The sequence below is a fragment of the Macaca mulatta genome, chromosome 13 (genome assembly GCF_049350105.2).
Source record: "Macaca mulatta isolate MMU2019108-1 chromosome 13, T2T-MMU8v2.0, whole genome shotgun sequence".
NCBI lineage: Eukaryota > Metazoa > Chordata > Mammalia > Primates > Cercopithecidae > Macaca > Macaca mulatta.
Window position 1 is genome coordinate 51446198 of NC_133418.1, and position 19651 is coordinate 51465848.

Consider the following 19651-nt stretch of genomic DNA (forward strand, 5'->3'; position numbering starts at 1 on the left):
ATTTATTGGAGCGTCCCCTAGGGATTGTGAGGGACGAGAATGTTAGGCTAGAGATGGAAAGAGTTAAAACCAAACAATCTGAAAATCAATCCAAACCCAGGACCCAACCAGAATTGGAGACCAAAGAGCTCATTTTCCTTATTTGCTCCTCTTTTTCAACTGGTCCTCAAAACGTGTTCTTAGCTCTCTTCTTTCCTATTTCAACACTTTCCTTAGAGAGTACATTCATTGCCAAGCCTTCAGCTATTATTCCTACGTAAATGGCTTCTAAGTCAGGCAGCCCCATGGTTCTAATGAATACCCCAATATGGATGTCCCACCACCATTCCAAATACAGTCTGTCTAAAATCAAATCACCCTTCTACATTTCTAGTAATAGCAATGTTATTTGATTCGCTGAACTCATCTAAGCAACTACAGCTCTGTGGGATTCACTGTTGCTTCTTTCCTCCCCACACATCCAGGCTGTCACTTAGACTTGTTGAATCTTACTGTAATTCTTCAGGGTCTTCTCTCCTCTCATTCATGGCACATTGTTTCCTGTTACGTATTATAATCTTTAGCTTGTGAGCTCAACGTCAGTGGGGATTTACTTGGGCAGCAATACTCTGTGGCCTTGGGTGACGGTATGTTTCTGAGCAGTTTCCTGTTTGCTTCTACCAGGCACTCCAAGAGTATCACCTGATGGAGATCAATCTTTTGTTAATTTCTTGGCTTGAAGTTCTTGTAACATGCAGATGTTTTGAGTTCAAACTCCAGCTCAAGTAGTTATAAATTCTCAGAGGCAGTTCTCCCTTCTCTAACCAGGACCCAGGTCAGGACAAACAAGCAATATGCCTCCCTTCCCATACCTTCTGGGGTTAGTCACGGCATATCTGATGCTTATATTTCTTGGTCTCAGTCCCCTTATTTTGGTCCATGTAGACTTTTTCCCCTTTCTTGCAAGCTCAGCTAAACATTTCAGGAAATGTCTGTCAATTTTATGAAGCAGTCCACATATTTTGTAGCAAGAGAGTATTTGGGCTATCTAGTCAACAATGTTGTTGAAAACTGAAGCCAGATGATATGAATTCTTCTATTAAAATATTTCCCACATTTATCCTCTCTGTGCTGATTGCCAGCACCTTAGTCCATGCCACTCCCTCCATATACACACATACCTTGGCTATGTCAATTTCGTATAATCACATAACAACGTTGCAGTTGGAAGGAGTTTGTAAGAATATCCTGTCCAGGCCAGGAATGGTGGCTTATGCCTGTAATCCCAGTACTTTGGAAGGCCAAGGTGGGTGGATGGCTTGAGTCCAGGAGTTCAAGACCAGCCTGGGCAACATGGCAAAACCCTGTCTCTATTTTTAAAAATATTTTCTTAAAAAGAACATCGTGTCCAAACCCACGCTCTATAGAAGAGAAAACTGAAGCCCAAGATATTTGGGGATTTTCTGAAGGGCACACAGATAATAAGAGAATGAAATGGGCCTTGAACCTGGACCTTCCAGTTCCAAGACCAGTGCATATCTAAATATTCACTCACTCCACAGATACTGAGTGCTACTACATGCTGGGCCAGTGGTTCCCAACTATTTTACTTTCTGGTGCACCTGAGAAATTCAACACACACATAAGTAATAGAGGAACAGAGAAGTCCTGATTCTCACACTGGAAAGGTGGGAAAAAGTAATACAAATCTTGATGAGGTGGGATATGGGGGAGAGTTTGAGAAAGCAACCCAGAATGTTTGCTATTTTCTCTCTCTTCACCCCAACTCCTGTACCCTATTTGAGAGAAGGCTACATTATGCCAAACTGCTTCCTGTGGTCCCTCTGCCTCCCTTATCCCTCTTTTCATTCCACATTGCCCAGCACTAATGATGAAAATTTCCTAATATGCCATTCACAACAAGTGTTTATCCCAAACTGACCAAGGTTTCCACTCTCCTATAAAAAAAAATACCTATTTTTCACCCTTGCTGTCAAAGCCCTCTTTATGTGATCCAAATTCACCTTCCAACCTCCTCTGTCATCTCTCCCTTTGTGCTTTGCTCTGCCACCTCTCTTCCCCCACCAGTTATCCAAATGCTCCCACTCTTGAGCACCTTCAAGGGCAGAAACCTTATTTGATCCACATTTGTGGTCCCCATATCACCAAGCCTAATATGAAAGTGCTTAATTATTATGTCAATTAGTCGAACAACAACCAAAAAAAAAAAAAAAAAACCCAAAAGGAGAAGAAGGGAAACAGAAAGAGGAGGAAGAGAAGGAAGGTGGTTGGAGAGCATGAAGCTGGCAAAGAGAGAGGGAGGAGAAAGGATCAGGAGGGAGAGATGGGAAAAAGCAGGACTGAGGACCGAGTCTGCAGCGAAGGGCTCTGATGGGCACCATAGGTCTCATGAGTGGGTCTACACCTCTGGCTAGTCTGGGTCTTTCCAGCTCTTCCTGAGCCCACAATTCTCTGCCTCAGCTCTGGGACCCCAGAGGTGTCTCCGTCACTGAGCTCTCTCTCTCTTTTGGTTTCTCTGGTTCACATGGAGTGGGATTCAGTTTAACATTTTTAGAACTGTGGTTCCCATAACAACCAAGCAGGAACTGTTATCTGTGAAATGTAGCATGGGCACACATGCGCACAAATACATATGCATACATTCATAGACATATGCACACACACATGCACACGTGCAAATACACACGCATGAACTCATACCCACACATACACACATGCACGTATGCATGTGCTCACAGATACACACATGCACCTGTGTACAACTGCATACACACACATCCACACATACTCATGCACACATGCACAAAAGCACACACATACATAGCCGTGCATGTCCCAAATTGTTTTGACACATTCACAGGATTCACAGAGTGAGGAGAAACATCACAACAACAAAGGTTAAACCAAGAAAATATACGGACATTTTTGGCCATCTGCAAGAGCAGATGGATTTGGGGAATCTGCATTTTAACAGGTGAAGGTCCAGTGGACTTTATTATAGAGAGAAGGCAGGAGAGCACTGTGGTTGAGCATAGACTTTGGAGTTTGATGACTTGAGTTCAAATCCTGACTATGCCATTTTTTGAGCTCTGAACTTTAGCGGCTTCATCTGCAAAGTGGGGATAATAATATTAGGAAGAGTAAATGATATGCATAAAAATTATTAGCATGATGCTTGGCACATAGTTAATAGGAGCTGTTATCGTTTAGGTATTAGGAAAAGTGATTTCTCATTTGCCCAATCTTGGAAGACTTCCTCGAGGAAGAAAGAAATTCAAGAGCTATAGAGAGGAAGAGAAGATCAAGAGAGGGGGAATTCGACCTGATTGGCCACTGTACAGCCTCTGTCCTTATTAAATTTGCCATTCCCCCAAAGCCACTGACAAGTTTACAAATTATCCTTCCTGATACTGAATGTCCCAATGCCTCTGCCTTCACAGGAATGGGATGGGGATCAAAGAGAGTTCCCATGAGCCCCAGAGTTACTGGAATCCTGGGACTAAGTTGGGTTTCTGCTCTCCTGCAACCAGACTGCCCCTCAAGGCAATGTGCACAGCCCTGCCCAAGCACCACCCTCAGGCTGAAATAACACTTTCCCCTTTTCTCATCCAAGCCTCAGCTCCGCTCTGGCCTTAGTAGCCTCCAAACCTGTTTCTCAGCCCCACTACAGCCCTGTGGACTTCCTCCAAGCGCACGACAGCCAGATTGTTCCTGCCTCACCAGCTGGGTAGGCCTTAGGCCAAAGGTGGGGCCCTCTGGGTGCTCCAGTCCCAAGAAGCCTTGCTGCTCTCCTAGCCAAGTGGTGGGAGTGGGTAGGAGGGAATCAGGGACCTGGAGGCCTTTTCCTCCTCCTCTAGGTCCGGGATGGGATTTGTGATGGGTACACGTGTTCCTAGGAGGCTCTTTAAGAGCAGAATTGGGTCCCCGGATGGGGTCCGGCCCCAGCTCCGCTGGTTCCTTAGGAATGCCCAGAGGGCATCATCCCAGGCGGTCTCCGCGGAGACCAAGCGTCTGACCCGAGGTCGCCGAGTGCACGACCCAGGCGCGCTGCCCATGAGGCCGCTTAGGGATCGTGGCGCAAGTCTCAGGAGTAGCGCCCGCGCCCGCCCCCTTCCGGATTCACAGAACAGCCCACCCCCGGATTTGCCCCCGCGTGGAAGCAGGCCCAAGCCAGAGTGGTAGGGTTAGGGTGGAGAGGCCCTGATTCAAGGTGGGCAACAGAAGCCACAGCTGGAGGTGCCCAGGGCGGGGAGTGCACTGGGCGGTGCCGGGAGCCGGGAAGACTGGGATCCGGGAGAAGCGCGGCGCGAGCTGTCCCTGCACCCCCAGGGCGGCGCCGAAGACCCCTCCCCCATCGAAACCACCTTGAGCAGAAAACGTGGGGTCCCGGCGCAGCCGCTTCTGGCCGCATCTGCCTCTCCCCAGCTCGCTGGAGAGCCCGCCCCGGAGGAGGGGCTGGCTCCGCCCCACCTCCGTGCTGCCTCCCTCCCCCTTCCCTTGCTTTCCTCGGGCCGCGCGCCCCCTCCTCCCCCTCCTCCTCCTCCTCCTCCATCCTTCCTCCCGCCGGGTTCGTGCGCCCCTCCCGCTGCGACTGGCTGGGAGGCTCGGCCGCCCCCGCCCCGACAGGGAGGCGGGGGCGCTAGCCGCGGCCGCCACCCGAGGCTGCGGAGGGGAACGAGATCCGAGGCCCCGAGGCGGCCCTGCGTCTGGACCGGGCGCGCGGGGGCTCTTCTGCGCCCCCCAGCCCTGGGCCGCTGGGCCTGGCCTCGCCGCGGGGTGGAGGAGGTAAGGGCGAGTTGCGGGCACGCTGCGGGACTGCTCCTGGAGAGGGAAGGAGGGAGGACCCCAGCCACTGTGCCTTCTTCCCCTTCCTTCTCCCCTACAGCCCTCCGGAGGCCCGCGAGGCCGCCCAACCGGGAGGGATTCTGGGCAGGCCAGACCAGAGGAAGGGAAGGGGTTAATTTAAGAAATTAAAATCAGAACGTTTTGAGATCAGGCTTCCCCTCCCCCCTCTCGCCTGTCGCTCCCTGAGCCAGGTTTTGGGGCGGGGGCGGGCTCCAGAACCCCACTGGGACTCTGGACCTTGGAGAACAGGGGCCAGAGGGAGGGAGGAGGGGAAGCGCCCTGAAACCCCAGCCCTCCCTGCCGGCTTCTGAGGGGCTGGGGGAGGGGCCTGGTGTTGAGGCCTGGCTGGGCACCTGTGCGGGTGTCAGTGCGTGCTGGTGTGCACGTGTGACAGTCTGGAGGTGTGCATGTGTGTGCACGCATGTTTCTGACTCTTTACATCCAGTGCCTGTACTGGTGACAGTGCTCACAGTGTCTCTGAATGTGTGCGCCCCTCTGCATTGCTTTGCATGTGAGTGTGTGTGACACGGGGCCTGTGTGCACTGCCCACAGTCTGCCGGCGAGTACTGTGTGGGCCTGCTCTCTCCTTAGGTCTCTCTGCAGCGAGGGACCCAGATGGTTTTCTGGGTGTGGGATCCAGGTTCTGGAACCTGTGTGTGACCTTGGGAGGTGTGTGCCTGTTTGCAGGAGCAGGAGAGTAAGGGAGGGCTTAGAACAGAAAAAGCAGTGCCAGGGCTTCCAGAAGGCAGAGGACTGGATGCATTGACCCCTGAGGGTCTTTGCCAGGCTGGAGTGACTACTCTGGGAGGTATACATGTTTGGGCCACAGCCACAGGTGTGGAGAGTCAGAGCCCCAGCCTTCTTGGGGGATTCAGAGGGATTATAGAGGCAGTGGGCATTCCTTTACTCCCCACCCACAGGGGCCTAATAGGGGTATAATAGGGAAAACTCCAGCTGCCTCCCCCATCCTTAGGATACCTCCACCTGCTGGCAGATGCCTCCTAAAAGTACCCAGCTTAGAGCTTCATTTCTTTGGCTTGTAAATCCATCTGTTAACATCCAAATCTTCCTTCCCCATTTCTGTAATTTCCACCTTCTCAGCCCCTTTTCTGCATGTGGATTTTACATGGGAAGAGAGGGAAAGAACTGTTGGGCCCTGAAGACCAAGTGGGACGGAGAGAAGATGCCATGAATGTGATGGGGAGTTGGGGGCAGAGAGGCCAGAAAACAAACTCTATTACCTTCTCAATTTTGCCTAATCTGAATTTCACAGAGAAAGAGACAGACACAGAGAGGGAGTTTGGTGATATCCACACAGTTGTTTCTAGATTTAGGAATGCCTATATGGCTTCATTTTTGTTTTTGTTTTGGAATATTTGTTTGTTTTAGACAGGCTCTTGCTCTGTCACCAAGGCTGGAGTGCAGTGGAATGATCATAGCTCACTGCAGCCTTGGCCTCCCGGGCCCAACCGATCCTCCCACCTCAGTCTCCCAAGTAGCTGGGACCACAGGCATATGCCACCACACCTGCCTACTTTTTTTTTTCTTTTGGTAGAGACAGGGTCTCCCTATGTTGCCCAGTCTGGTCTCAAACTCCTGGGCTCAAGTCCTCCTGCCTCAGCCTCCTGAAGTGGTGGGATTATGGCCACTGTGCCCAGCTTTGTTTTGGAATATTTGTAATGGGAAGGGAGTGATGGTTGTTGAAAAGTAATTACCATCCTGCCTTTGAATTCCCTAGATCTCTTTACCTCTCTGGTGACCTATCACACCCTTTATCCATTCATTTAACAAATATGAGGCCAGGCGCAGTGGCTCACACCTGTAATCCCAGCACTTTGGGATGCCAAGGCGGGCTGATCACCTGAGGTCAGGAGTTCGAGACCAGCCTGACCAACATGGAGAAACTCCATCTCTACTAAAAATACAAAAACTAGCTGGTGCGGTTGTGCATGCCTATAATCCCAGCTACTCAGGAGACTGAGGCAGGAGAATTGCTTGAACTTGGGAGGCAGAGGTTGGGGTGAGCCGAGATGCCATTGCACTCCAGCCTGGACAACAAGAGTGAAACTCTGTCTCAAAAACATAAAAATAATTATTGCATGTTACCATGGGCCAACCTGTGTATATTACAGTGTTAGCATGATGTTCCCAATCAGAAGGAGCACAATGTGGAGACCAAGGGCATGAGCTTTGGTCGTCACTTAGTACTGGGTTCATATCCTACTTTATCATGGTTTTAGTTATTCATTAGGTTGTAACAGACCACCCCAGAATTTCTGGATTTAAAACAACAGTGATTTATTATTCCTTCATGGCCTGTGGGTCAGCTGTGACTGTGACTGTGGCTGTGGGCCCTGCTGTTCTCACATGGACTGTCACACAGCTGTATTATGTTGAGAAACTAATAGGAGAGGGACAACAAAATAGCCTCTCATTCTCCAGGGTCTCAATACATGTGGCATCTAATGATTTGCTAGTCTAGCCCAAGTTTCTTATGTGGCAACTGGATCCCAAGAGGGAGCATTCCAAGAGGACAAGTCCTAAGTTACAACTGCTGATCAAGCCTCTGCCTGCGTCAGGCTTGCAAATGTCCAGTTGGCCAAAGCAAGTCACATGGCCAATCCCTGAGTCAGTGTGGGAGGAGAGCACATAAGGACAGGAATACTGGGAGGCATGTCTCATTGGGGACCACCAAAGCAACAGTCCATTACAGGCTTTCCTTGGGCAAGTGATTTGGACTCTCTGAGCCTCAGTTTCCTCATCCTAGTATGGAAGCAGTACCACCTACTTGGCAGCATTTTTGTGAGGACCGAGTGAATAACATGATGTCTGACCAGAATCATTAGTAGATAAGTATTCACTGTTTTGATTGTTAAACTGCAGCACCCTAATGGCACAACTCTTATTCATTTATGTGTACCCAGTGCCTAGCATGGGCCTTGTGCTGGACATCATTTGCTGGGTGGATAAAATGGACTGACGCAGACAAGCCCTAAGCCTTAGAACTCAGCTAGAGCAAAGCTGCAGCAATGAGAAGACAGCAAGCTCTTACCTCCCAGTAGGTGACCAGCAGAACCAGGAAGCCACCTGTTATTCAAGGTGATTCTTGGATTTACTTAATTGTAATCAGTTCATGGAATTGTAACCAGTTCCATGATGACGAGTGGTGGAAATTGCTTTGGTTACATGAAATCAATTTCTCCATTATTCAGTGTGATTCCTCTAACAACATACTGATATCTACTGTGTGTGAGGATGAATCTGTTGTATTGTTTCTGCTTCCAGTGTATGTGTCAGGAGGTATCTGATGTGCAAACATGTCCATGATTATCAGTATGTGATGCCTGCTACCACATCCTTGAAGAGGTACAGTAAGGAGTGATTCATGCAGTGATGTGATTTGAGCTGTAGAGGGAGAGGTCAAGGAAGGCTTGAAGGAAAAGATGGCATTTGAGCTGGGCCTGCAGAATTCAGGCCCAGGAGTCCCAGGAAGAGGGACCAGCATGAACCTAGACTTGGGGATGTGACAGCGCATGGCATTTCCCCATGGAGCAAAATCTTGTAGGGCACCCTAAGAACGCATATGGGAGAGAAGCAAAGACAAAAGCTAGAGCTGGCGGAGCTCAGGGATGGTTAGATTCCAGCCAATCTTGAGGATGGGCGAGGCCAGGTGGATATCACCTCTCAGAAGATGGCCAGCCTTCTGAAATGTTTTTAGAATAAAAGTGATGTGACTGGATCAATATATGCAGAAAACTTTGGAAGCTGTGAGAATTCAAAGCTGGGAGATTTATAGACTCCATTTAGACAATATCAGTGGTCCATATAGAAGGGGATGTAGGTCTGAACTGGGGAAGTGGCTTTAGGAAAAGTAGACAGAATCAAATATTTAGAAGTTAGTGTTGACAAAAATCAGTGATTGATGAGATCTGAGGGGGTCTGAAAATTCAGAGATGGCTTTGGGGCGGCGGGGGATGGGGCGCTATCCAGGGTGCTGAATAGATAACCAGGGCATTGGTTGAGATGGGAGCCATGAGAAAGAATGTTTGGAGGTGGGCGTTGGGGTATTGTGAGTTCAGTATTAGTCACATTAAGCTTTGAGCCGTCAATATTGAAATACCACTCTTTTCATTCTCTCCCTGTCTACTGGCTGCTTCTAAGAAGCATTTATTTATTTTTTTTTAAAGAATTGCTATACATTTCAGGTCTAAGGCATTGAATCATTCGTGCCTCGGGCCTGCGGAAGTGAAGATATAGAGTAGAATTAGGTTAGCCTTAAGAAGCATTTAAATATGTTCAGGTCACTCCCATCTTAGAAACTGCTTCTGGATTCTCCCATGCTGCCTCCTCCTCTTCACAGTTGAGCTTCTTGTATTCACTCATTGTCTCCTCACGTCCTTACCTCACTCACTCCTCAGCCCACATCAACCAGGCCCATCAAAGCAGCCCTCTTGAAAGTGCCGAGTGGGCCCTTCCCTCTTCTGCTCTTACTTGAGTTGTCAACATTATTTCTACTGTTGCTCACTCCTCTCCTGAACGTCCTCTCCTCCCTAAGATTCCTTGCCAGAACTCCCATTTCTGCTGCTGGTTCTTAGGAACCTCTTGGTTCTTCTGCCTCTCTGAGGGTCCATCTTTTCCCCCAGCTCCCCTCTCTCTGAACCCTCTCCCTGGACTTGCTCATTGATTAAATACTTTCCTTTTTACCCTTAAGTTGCCAAAACTGTATTTTTTGGCTCCGTGTTGCAATCCATGTACTGAATATCTCTACTTCCACGGCCCAGTGGAACCTCAAACTCATGGAATCCACAGCCAAAATTATCTCCCTTCAAAACTTGCCATCCTCCACTTTTCCTCCTTGCTGAGTCACATCCTCATCTCCCCAGTTGTTTAAGACCCAAACCTGAGCCTCATTCTTGATTCCTCCCTTTCTTACCTGCCACAGTCATTCTGTCACCAGGCCTTCTTGACTCTCCTTCCTTAATTGCTCCCATATCCATCCTTCTGCCCATTTGCACTCCTGCTACCTTGGTTAATAGTTTCCACTTCCAGTGTTCCAACAACCTTCTTCCTGACCTTGGCTCTCTGTATTTTATTCTCTAAACTAAATCTGATCAAGCCCTTGCCATTTGTTCATTCCACAAACACTACCCCATGAGCACCTGCCCCATGCCAGGCACTGTTAGAAGTGTTGGGGAAATAGCAGTGATTGAGATACACAATGTCTCTATCCTTGAGGAGCTTACATTTAAGTTCCCTGAAGGAGGAATACTCTTTCTCACTTCCTTGCCCTTATACATGCTGTTTCATGTGCTCTGAATGTCTTTCTTCTCCTACCCCAACCTCATAGTTGCTCTTCTTCACCTGGCAATTATATTTTCCTCTTCAAGAGTCAGCTTAGATGCTACCGCCTCTGGGGGTTCCCCAGTCCTCCAATTCTTCAAGTTAGGTTAAGTGTAGATCCCGTGCCTGCCTCTTGCATAATGTTTATTTCATAATTGTACCTTCTAACACCTCAGTCGGCCCCGGGAGACAACAAACTGTGTGTAGGCCAGGACTGGATCTTGTTTGTCTTTGCCCTCAACAAACCTAGCACAGCACCTGGTATAGCTCATGGCACAGGGTAGGTACTCAGTAAATACACATAGAATAAATTTGTGTTTGAATAGAGCTTAGGAGAGAACTCTTGGCTAGAAATGCAGATTTGGGAGATGATTAGTTAGGACGCTTGATTGCAAGGGACAGAAATTCAACCTGAACTACTTTAAGCAAATTTACCAATTCCTATAACTGGAAAGAAGGGAAATGAATGAGTCTTGGACACCCAGGTCCTCACAGATGTGGTGAGGACTCTCCAGCTCTTGGCTCAGCTTTCCTCTGAGTATTCCCCACCATGCATGGGTTTTCTCCATGTGATGGGTGGAGGTTGCACAAGGCCATAGACAGCTTCACCATCCTAGCATGGGATCCCAGAGGGACAAGAGGACTATTTGATCTTTCATATAAACTCCCAGTAGAGGACTCTGTTGGCTCAGCTTGAGGAATATGCTCAACCCTGGGTCAATCACTGTGGCCAAGAAGATAGAAATACTGTGATTGGCCAGGCCTGGGTCATGTGCCCACCTACTAGGATTGACACCCCGGCCAGAACCACATAAAGTACAGAGGGGCAGCTCACTAAAGAAAGGATGAGATGTTGCTATTACCAGAAGGTGAAGAAGACTTGCAGAGCAGATGAAAATCATAATGCCCACTGCAGGGACTATCAGTGACCACATGATGGTGGAAGCCATAGAAATGCAAGATGATCTGTGTTGCTGGCAAAGTCAACGTGTGAGAATGTGACAGGAAGCACGAGCTAGAGAAGACACACATCTTAAGATGGTTGGTCTTGTTTGAAGAGATAAGACTCACATACCTGTAAGCCTTAAAAAAAAAAAAAAGAAAAAAAAAAGTACCTCTGATTAGTTCAGCCTGTAGAATCCTTCTATCCAAAGAAAACCTTGCCGGGGACTTGAAGGAAAGTAGGCTTGAGATAGGCATTTCAGATACGAGGAGCATCACAGGTCTGGAGGCATGGTCAGGCCAAAAAAGGAAGCAAGTCTTAGGACTGCAGAGGTTGCTGATTTGGGAAGACTAGAATGCAAAGGAAAATCTCCAGCTGTTCTGTCCTGGTGCTCATCGTACAGACTTGTGATAAAATTTGAACACTTCTGTTTTCCTTTTTCCTCTGTCCTGCCTCCCCCTGACTTTATTGCCCTCTCGCCTGTATTCAAGCAAAGCTTCAGGTGCATGCTTAGGAGGTGCATAAATCTAGACAAAAATTTTCCTAAGATTTGTAGTCATTTCTCAGCTCCAGCAGATGGAGGGCAACTGTGAGGAGGGCTGGTCTGGGGTGAAGAGGCACTTGTACCCCAGAAGTCCCTCTCCTCCTCCACCTTACACATCCATCCACAGGCTGACACCCCCAGACTTTCGCCTTCCCCTACTCTCTGGCAGCCTGGCTAGCAGGATGCTGTGAGGCAAAAAGGGGCACTTCAAAAGTATATGGTGAGAGAGAGCAGGGTGGGGAGAAGGCTGGCTACTTCTGGGGCCCTGAAAGATGCCCCCCACAGGAAGGACCAGCACTTAGTTAGGATGAACAGATACACACAGATGCCCTGACACCAGGCTCACCATACATTATAGAATATCCTTGTTCTTGAACAGTTCTGTATGTATGTGAACTCTAGAATATCTCTGGTCACTTTGCCAACTTTTTCAGTTTTGTCTATAGTTATTAGTCTATTCAAGTTTTCTATTGCTTCTTGAGTCAATTTTGATAATATATATTTTCCTAGAAAAGCATTCAGTTCACCCAGATTTTCAAAGATTTGGGCCAAGAGTTGTACCTGGTAGTAATTTAAGAAAATCTTCTCTGTGCCAGCAGTTATCTCTCTTTTTTTTCCCCATGTGTTATATATAAATGCATTCTCTCTCTCTCTCTCTATTTTTCTCTCTCTCTCTCTATTTCTCTCTCTCTCTCTCTCTCTCTCTCTCTCTCTCTCTCTCTCCCTCCCTCCCTCTCTCTCTCTCAGAATAGATTTGCCAGAGACCTAATTATTTTGCTGGTCTTTTCAAAGAACCATCTTTTGGATTTACTTCTCAAGGCTACATTTTGGGTTTTAATATACCTAAAGGATGGTGTTGTTGGAACAATTACTACACACCATTTTTTTTCTTCTTTTGAGACGGAGTTTTGCTGTTGTTGCCCAGGCTGGTGTGCAATGACGCAATGGCTTACGGCAGCCTCCACCTCCTGGGTTCAAGCGATTATCCTGCCTCAGCATCCTGAGTAGCTGGGATTACAGTCACCTGCCGCGACGCCTGTCTAATTTTTGTATTTTTAGTAGAGACGGGGTTTCACCCTGTTGGCCAGGCTGGTCTCAAACTCCTGACCTCAGGTGATCCACCCGCCTTGGCCTCCCAAAGGGCTGAGATTACAGACGTGAGCCACTGCACCCAGCCTACTACATATCATTTTTTTAAAAAAAGAAAGTTAAGTCTTGGCCAGGTGTGGTGGCTCACGCCTGTAATCCTAGCACTTTGGGAGGCTGAGGCAGGTGGATCAGGAGTTCGAGACCAGCCTGGTCAACATGGTAAAACCCCCTCTCTACTGAAAACACAAAAATTAGCTGGGCCTGGTGACACACACCTGTAATCCCAGCTACTCGAGAGGCTGAGGCAGGAGAATTCACTTGAACCCAGGGGGCAGAGGTTGTAGTGAGCTGAGATCACGCCACTTCACTCTAACCTGGGAGACAGAGTGAAACTCTGTCCAAAAAGAAAAAAAGGAAGTTAAGTCTTGTCTCATATATACTAAGGTATTTATGGATGAAATAATATGATATTTAGGATTTGCTCAAAATTATCCAATAGTGGGGGCAGGGCAAGTGTGAAGCAGGGAAGTAGTGTGCAGATGAAAAATAATTGGCCATGAGTTGAGAATTCTTGAAGCTGGATGATGGGAGTTCATCATAATGAACCTAGGAGTTCATCATAATACTCTATTTTTGAACATGTATGAAAATGTCTATAATGGAAAGTTGGTTTTTAAAAATTCCTGTCACACCATGCACACCAAAAATTTCTAGCTGGGTTATAAAATGCAAATGGACCAGGTGTGGTGGCTCACACTTGTAATCCCAGCACTTTGGCAGGTCGAGGTGGGCAGATCACCTGAGGTCAAGAGTTCAAGACCAGCCTGGCCAACATGGTGAAATGCCGTCTCTACTGAAAATACAAAAATTAGCCGGGTATGGTGGTGGGTGCTTGTAATCCCAGCTACGCGGGAGGCTGAGGCACAAGAATCACTTGAACCCAGGAGGTGGAGGTTGCAGTGAGCCAAGATCACCACACCACTGCACTCCAACCTGGGCAACAGAGCAAAACTCTGTCTGAAAAAAAAAGAAAAGCAATCCAAATGTAGGCCAGATGCAGTGGTTCAGGCCTATAATCCCAGCAGTTTGGGAGGTTGAGGTGAGTGGATCATTTGAGCCTAGCACTTTCTGACCAGCCTGGACAACAAAGTGAGACGCTGTCTCTTTTTTTTTTTTTTTTTAATTATACTTTAAGTTCTAGGGTACATGTGCACAACATGCAGGCTTGTTACATATGTATACATGTGACATGTTGGTGTGCTGCACCCATTAACTCGTCATTTACATTAGGTATATCTCCTAATGCTATCCCTCCCCACTCCCAACCCTGTCTCTTAAAAAAAAAAAATCCAAAAGGAAATCATACAGCCTAAAGTATTTATATACTCCCAAGTCATTGTTAGTTTATGGTATTATGGTTATTTGTTTAAAGTCCTTAATTCTAAAAAATATTCTGGAATTTTACAAAAGGAAATCACAAGTATCGAAATAAAACATATGTAACTGTTTATAATCTTTGGGTAGGGAGAGATTTCCTAAGCATAAAAACAAAATCCGATTTTACTGCGGCATAATTCAAAACTTTAGTATATCAATAAAGACCATAAACAAAAGTAAAAGCCAATCAACACACTTGAGAAAAATATTTGCAGTATATAAATGACAAAGGATCAATAATATTAAAAGCTTTTGTAAATCGATAAGAAAATATGAATGTTAAGTATGAAAATGAGTGAAGTAGTTCACAGGCAAGTTACCAAAGAGATAGAAATGGCCGGTATATGTGTGAAAAAATGTCCAGCCATCACAGTTAAGGACATGGAAGTGAAACAGCCAGGCCACTTTTCAGTTTCAAATTGGTAAGAGCACAGAGGCCAGATCGTGAAGCTGGAGAGTTTGGCTGCAGTTGGTAGTGGATGGGGGTCCCCTTGAAGGAGTCTGAGCAGAGGAATCCGATGCATTTACAGATGGAATAGAGCTGCAGGACTGAAGGCTGAGCCAGCAGTCTAGATGTGATGAGGTTGTGGCCTAGAAGAGTACAAAGCATGAGAAAAGAACAGTTGGGTTGAAAGCACTTGGAAGGAAAAACCAGTAGGTCTTGATGGTTAGCAGAGAGAAAAATCAAGATGGTCAGTGACATGGCTGGGAGGACAGTGACACCAAAGGAAACAGGGGTGCTGGTAGTAAGTGAGGAGAAGTCTGGGATTTGCTTTTGAAACTGTGGGCCATTGTATTAGTCTGGAGTCTCATTACTAGAGACTGGCAACTGACGCAAATGATTAAAGCTACAAAAACATTTGCAGCCCTTCTCAATGGTCAAGTCGTGGGTTAGAGCTTCAGGCACGTCTGGATGTGGATGTTCAAATATCATCAGGGGTCCTTTACTTCTTTTGTCTCAAAGAGAGGACAAAAATGGCCACAAGATGCTCCAGGCTCACATCCTACCAACTGAGCACAGCTCTTGAAGTGCCTGTATCGGCCCAGATTGAGAAATGAGTCCATTACTGACCGGACCACTGTGATTCTAATGGAACAGACTGAGGTCATGTGTGTTCCCTGGGAGCCAATGGATGTGGTCAGCCCTACCCAAATCTATTCAAAGTGCAGGGAATGGTTCTCAAAGGAAAAATTGGGGATCAATTCACAATAAAGAGGGATCAGAGCCAGGCAGTAAAAACAATAAAAGTGGCCGGGCGCGGTGGCTCAAGCCTGTAATCCCAGCACTTTGGGAGGCCGAGACGGGTGGATCATGAGGTCAGGAGATCGAGACCATCCTGGCTGACACGGTGAAACCCCGTCTCTACTAAAAAATACAAAAAATTAGCCGGGCGAGGTGGCGGGCACCTGTAGTCCCAGCTACTCGGGAGGCTGAGGCAGGAGAATGGCGTGAACCCGGGAGGCGGAGCTTGCAGTGAGCTGAGATCCGGTCACTGCACTCCAGCCTGGGCGGCAGAGCCAGACTCCGTCTAAAAAAAAAAAAAAAAAAAAAAAAAACAATAAAAGTGCACTGTATTTCACTTCTTAGATGTCCAAGATCAACATAGACCCCCTTTACTGTGTAATTTCAAAAAATATTTTCATGTTTATCATAATGCAACTATCCCTCATCAATCTTAAAGCATAGTTATCCCACTTCTGGGAGGAGACATTCCAAGTTTTCACCCAGTTACCATATCTATCCCCAATTCAACATCTTGGCAATGGCAAGGGGCTGTTTGGTTAGGTACTAAGCTCATGGTCTTTCCATTTGAGGCCCAACTACAATGATGGAGAGAAAATTGTATAGCTGAAAGGAGGAAAAACCCTCCTAGTTGAAGAGGGGGGTGAGGAAAAAACCTGGTCTGTGGTCCACATGCTTCACTGAATGGTGAGGAAGAGGTTCCCTGGTGCACCAACCTCACTGCTCTGATTTCGCTGTCTCTGTGAGAGGAGCACTGAGGGATGCAGGTTTGGGGAGGTTCAGGGCAACCATAGGGGCTGAGCAATCCTTTGGTTTGTGGAGGCTTTCTGGCAATACAATTCCCTTAATCTCCGGGAGGCTTTTCAGTCAGTCTGCATTTGGTTATCCCCAGAGCTATTAACCAAAGCTAGAGACCTCTATGAAAGTTATGATTCTTAGCCGGGCGCAGTGGCTCACCCCTGTAATCCCAGCACTTTGGGAGGCTGAGGCGGGCAGATCACGAGGTCAGGAGATCAAGGCCATCCTGGCTAACACAATGAAACCCCATCTCTACTAAAAATACAAAAAAATTAGCTGGGCATGGTTTTGGGCGCCTGTAGTCCCAGCTACTCAGTAGGCTGAGGCAGGAGAATGGCATGAACCCGGGAGGTGGAGGTTGCACTGAGCCGAGATCATGCCACTGCACTCCAGCCTGGGTGACAGAGTGAGACTCCATCTCAAAACAAAAAGAAAGTTAAAGAAAGTTATGAATCTTGAATGAAGTCCCTGGTGGTGGTATAGAAGGAGGGTAAGGGTTATCTCTTAGCAACAGGCCCCAGTGTTCTGCCCATCCCAGGAGCCCTTGGTTCTGCAGCCTCTAGCTGGGCCTCTACCACAGGGCAATGCAAACTCCTAGTCTGGGGTGGGAGGCAGAAGGTTATCTGCCTCTTCTCACTCAAGCTTCATCCCAATGGAAGGCTGTTTATAATGGAAGCTTCTGTCCAGCTGGAGGGGGCACAGCAGGAGAGGTTCAGCAGGGCCCGAGGAGTTGAGTACCTGTCAGGCCCCAGGCTTGTCTCCCTCTTAGTTCCCAGCCTCTTTGTCTTCGCTTGAGCTGCCTTTAGCTTGAAGCAAAGAACTAGCTCTTAATTATCTGACTCTCAGCCATGTTGAATTACTGGCCGCAAGCAGAAAGGGCCTCTCTGGGCAAGCCCAAATTTTCTTCCTTTCTGCTTTCAGATGGGCTCCTTTCAGCCAGAGTGTGTCTCTTGCTTGTTGGACCTTACTGAGGCCATTGGAAAGACACTCCCAACATCCTGACATTTTTCTCCAAATCCCCTAATGTTCCAGCCATGGTAGGTACATGGCCTGAGCTCCAGGGATGGTGGGAGACAGTTTCATCATCTGCTTTGCTGCTGCTCTGTTCACCAACCTGTGAGTGGGGAATGGGGGAAGTGGTGCCAGCTTATGCCCCCCTGCTTAGTTCAGCTAATTTCTTTTGTGGGTCTATGAAAACTTTCCATCTCTGATTCTAATTTCTTGGTTACGATGTTTTCTGGGTGCAAGTAACACAGAACCAGCTGTAACTAGCTTAAGCAAAAAAGGGAAATAGGGGCTGGGTGCAGTAGCTCACACCTGTAATCCCAACACTTTCAAAGGCTGAGGCAGGTGGATCACTTGAGGCCAGGAGTTCGAGACTAGCCTGGCCACCATGGTGAAATCCTGTCTCTACTAAAAATACAACAGTTAGCTGGGCGTGGTGGCACATGCCTGTAGTCCCAGCTACTTGGGACTCCTGAGGCAGGAGAATCGCTTGAACTTCAGAGGGGGAGGTTGTAGTGAGCTGAGACTGCACGACTGCATTCTAGCCCGGGTGAAAGAGTGAGACTCCATCTCATAAAAAAGGGGGTGGCGGTGCAGAATTGATTAGTTTGTGTAACTGAACAGGCCAGGCTCTCAAACAGTGTCTGTGAGGAATGTCTTTCTCCATCTAAGTTTTGCTTCTTTGGGTTGGCTTCATTCCCAGGTGTCTCCTCCCAAAAGGAGAAAGGATGGCCCCAGCAGCACCGGCCTTCTCCATCAGCTTAGAAACCTGATCCCAAAGACAATGCTTTCCCTCAGTCATTCTAGAACAGTCCTGGGGCTCACTGGCTCAACTTTGGTGCTCCATGTTTACCCCAGGACTGGGGATTTGCCAGGTCTATGTCACATCCCCAAGACCATGTGGACTGAGAAAGTGGGGAAGGATGGTTCCCTATGGTCAAAGCAGGGTGCTGTTACCAGGAGGAGGACTGGATGCTGGGCTGGCAAAGGGAACAGACATCCACCCATACATCCTGTGGAAATGCCAGAAGGCAACAGAACTCTGCGGCAGGTCAGGATGGAGAAGTAGAGCTTACAGGTGCGAGTAAACCTGTGGGAGGGAAGCCGACTGCCTTCCTGGGGGGAGGATAGAGATGGAGGGCTCCAGAGGCAGACCTCAGGGAATGAGGACGTTTAGGAAGGCAGCAAGAACAGGAAGTTGCAGAACCCATGGGAAAATCCAGACCGGAAAGCTCATGGCAGCCTGTGAAGATGGAGGGGTCAACCGTATCAGCCATGGGACCAAGTCGGGTTGATGACAACTGGCTTAACTGATCAGCAGGTGGTCTGTGACCTTGATCACAGGGCAGTGGAAGCCTGATTGCAGACAGTTAGAAAGAGGATGGCAGTGAGGAATGGGATGGAGACCCCACGAGGTAGGAGAAGGGTGACAGGAAGCCAGATCTGGAGGGGCAGCAGGAGTTGACGGTGAGGAGGGTTGGAATGCCAGAATTGGTGGGGGGATGGAGGGACCTTGTGCCAAAAGGGGTGTGGGGAGGACGGATAATAAAGCCCTTGGGGTAAAGGTGGGGCAGGGACACTTACTGGAAGCCTACCTCACCTTTTCTAGGTCTGAGAAAAAGACCTAAGGGCTTGGAGTGATAGGGATAGGAGGATGTGGTGCAGAAGTCGGGACAAAACAAACAGTGACACAAGTGATGTCATTAGGTAGAGTGATGTTTTGGTTACTGAAACATGGTACCAATAGTTCCAGCCTGTGTGGGGGTGCAGTCTGCAAAAACTGAAAATAAGCATCTTCTTTCCAAGGATTTTTACACTCATCTTAAGTATACAGCTTGATGATTATTTACATATGTACACAACTGTATAACCACCACCCAGAGCAGATATAGAACATTCTCCGCATCACATAAAGCTGCCTCCTGCCCCTTCCCAGTCCATGTAGCCCCCAGCTGGGGACCTCTATGCTGACTTCATCATCAGTTGTGTCTGTTCTTGAACTCCATCTCTCTGGCATTCTACAGCATGCACTCTTTGGTCTGGCTTCTTTCATGCAACATAATATTGGATGGACTCATCCACGTCACTGTGTGTACCAATAGTTTCTTTTCTTATTGCTGGGTAGATTCCATCATTAATATGCTACAGTTTAACCATTCTACCATTGATGGGCACTTGGGTCGTTTCCAGGTTGGAACCATTATAAATAAAAGTAATTACGAGCCAGCCCCTTTAAAAACAGATTATCTCATTCTCTCGCTGTCTCTCTCTCTTGCACATATACAGGCCCTCGCACAGGTGCCAGAGCAGGCCAGCCTCCTCTGGGAGGTCGCCCGTTGCCCCTCGATGCTGTTTCCTCATGGCTGGGGGATGAGGGCTCGGGACTGGGAGCCGGGGTGGGCGCAGT

General features: G+C 47.8%; 1 protein-coding gene and 1 long non-coding RNA gene across 7 annotated transcripts in view; one reads left to right on the plus strand and one right to left on the minus strand.

Moving 5' to 3' along the window:
* LOC144333735 (uncharacterized) overlaps window positions 1-19651 on the minus strand; it is a 44013-nt gene that overhangs the window by 23473 nt on the left and 889 nt on the right. The gene's annotated exons all lie outside the window — the stretch shown is intronic.
* FBXO41 (F-box protein 41) overlaps window positions 4554-19651 on the plus strand; it is a 30419-nt gene continuing 15321 nt past the window's right edge. For 2 of the 6 annotated variants that reach the window (XM_077959231.1, XM_077959233.1), the window contains exons 1-2: window positions 4554-4785; window positions 7770-7944. The gene's annotated coding sequence lies outside the window, so the exon portion shown is untranslated. Of the gene's footprint in view, window positions 4786-7769; window positions 7945-17160; window positions 17356-19651 lie in introns of all 6 variants that reach the window. The other 4 variants (XM_001103806.5, XM_077959234.1, XM_015112649.3 and 1 more) reach the window with 3 other exon arrangements.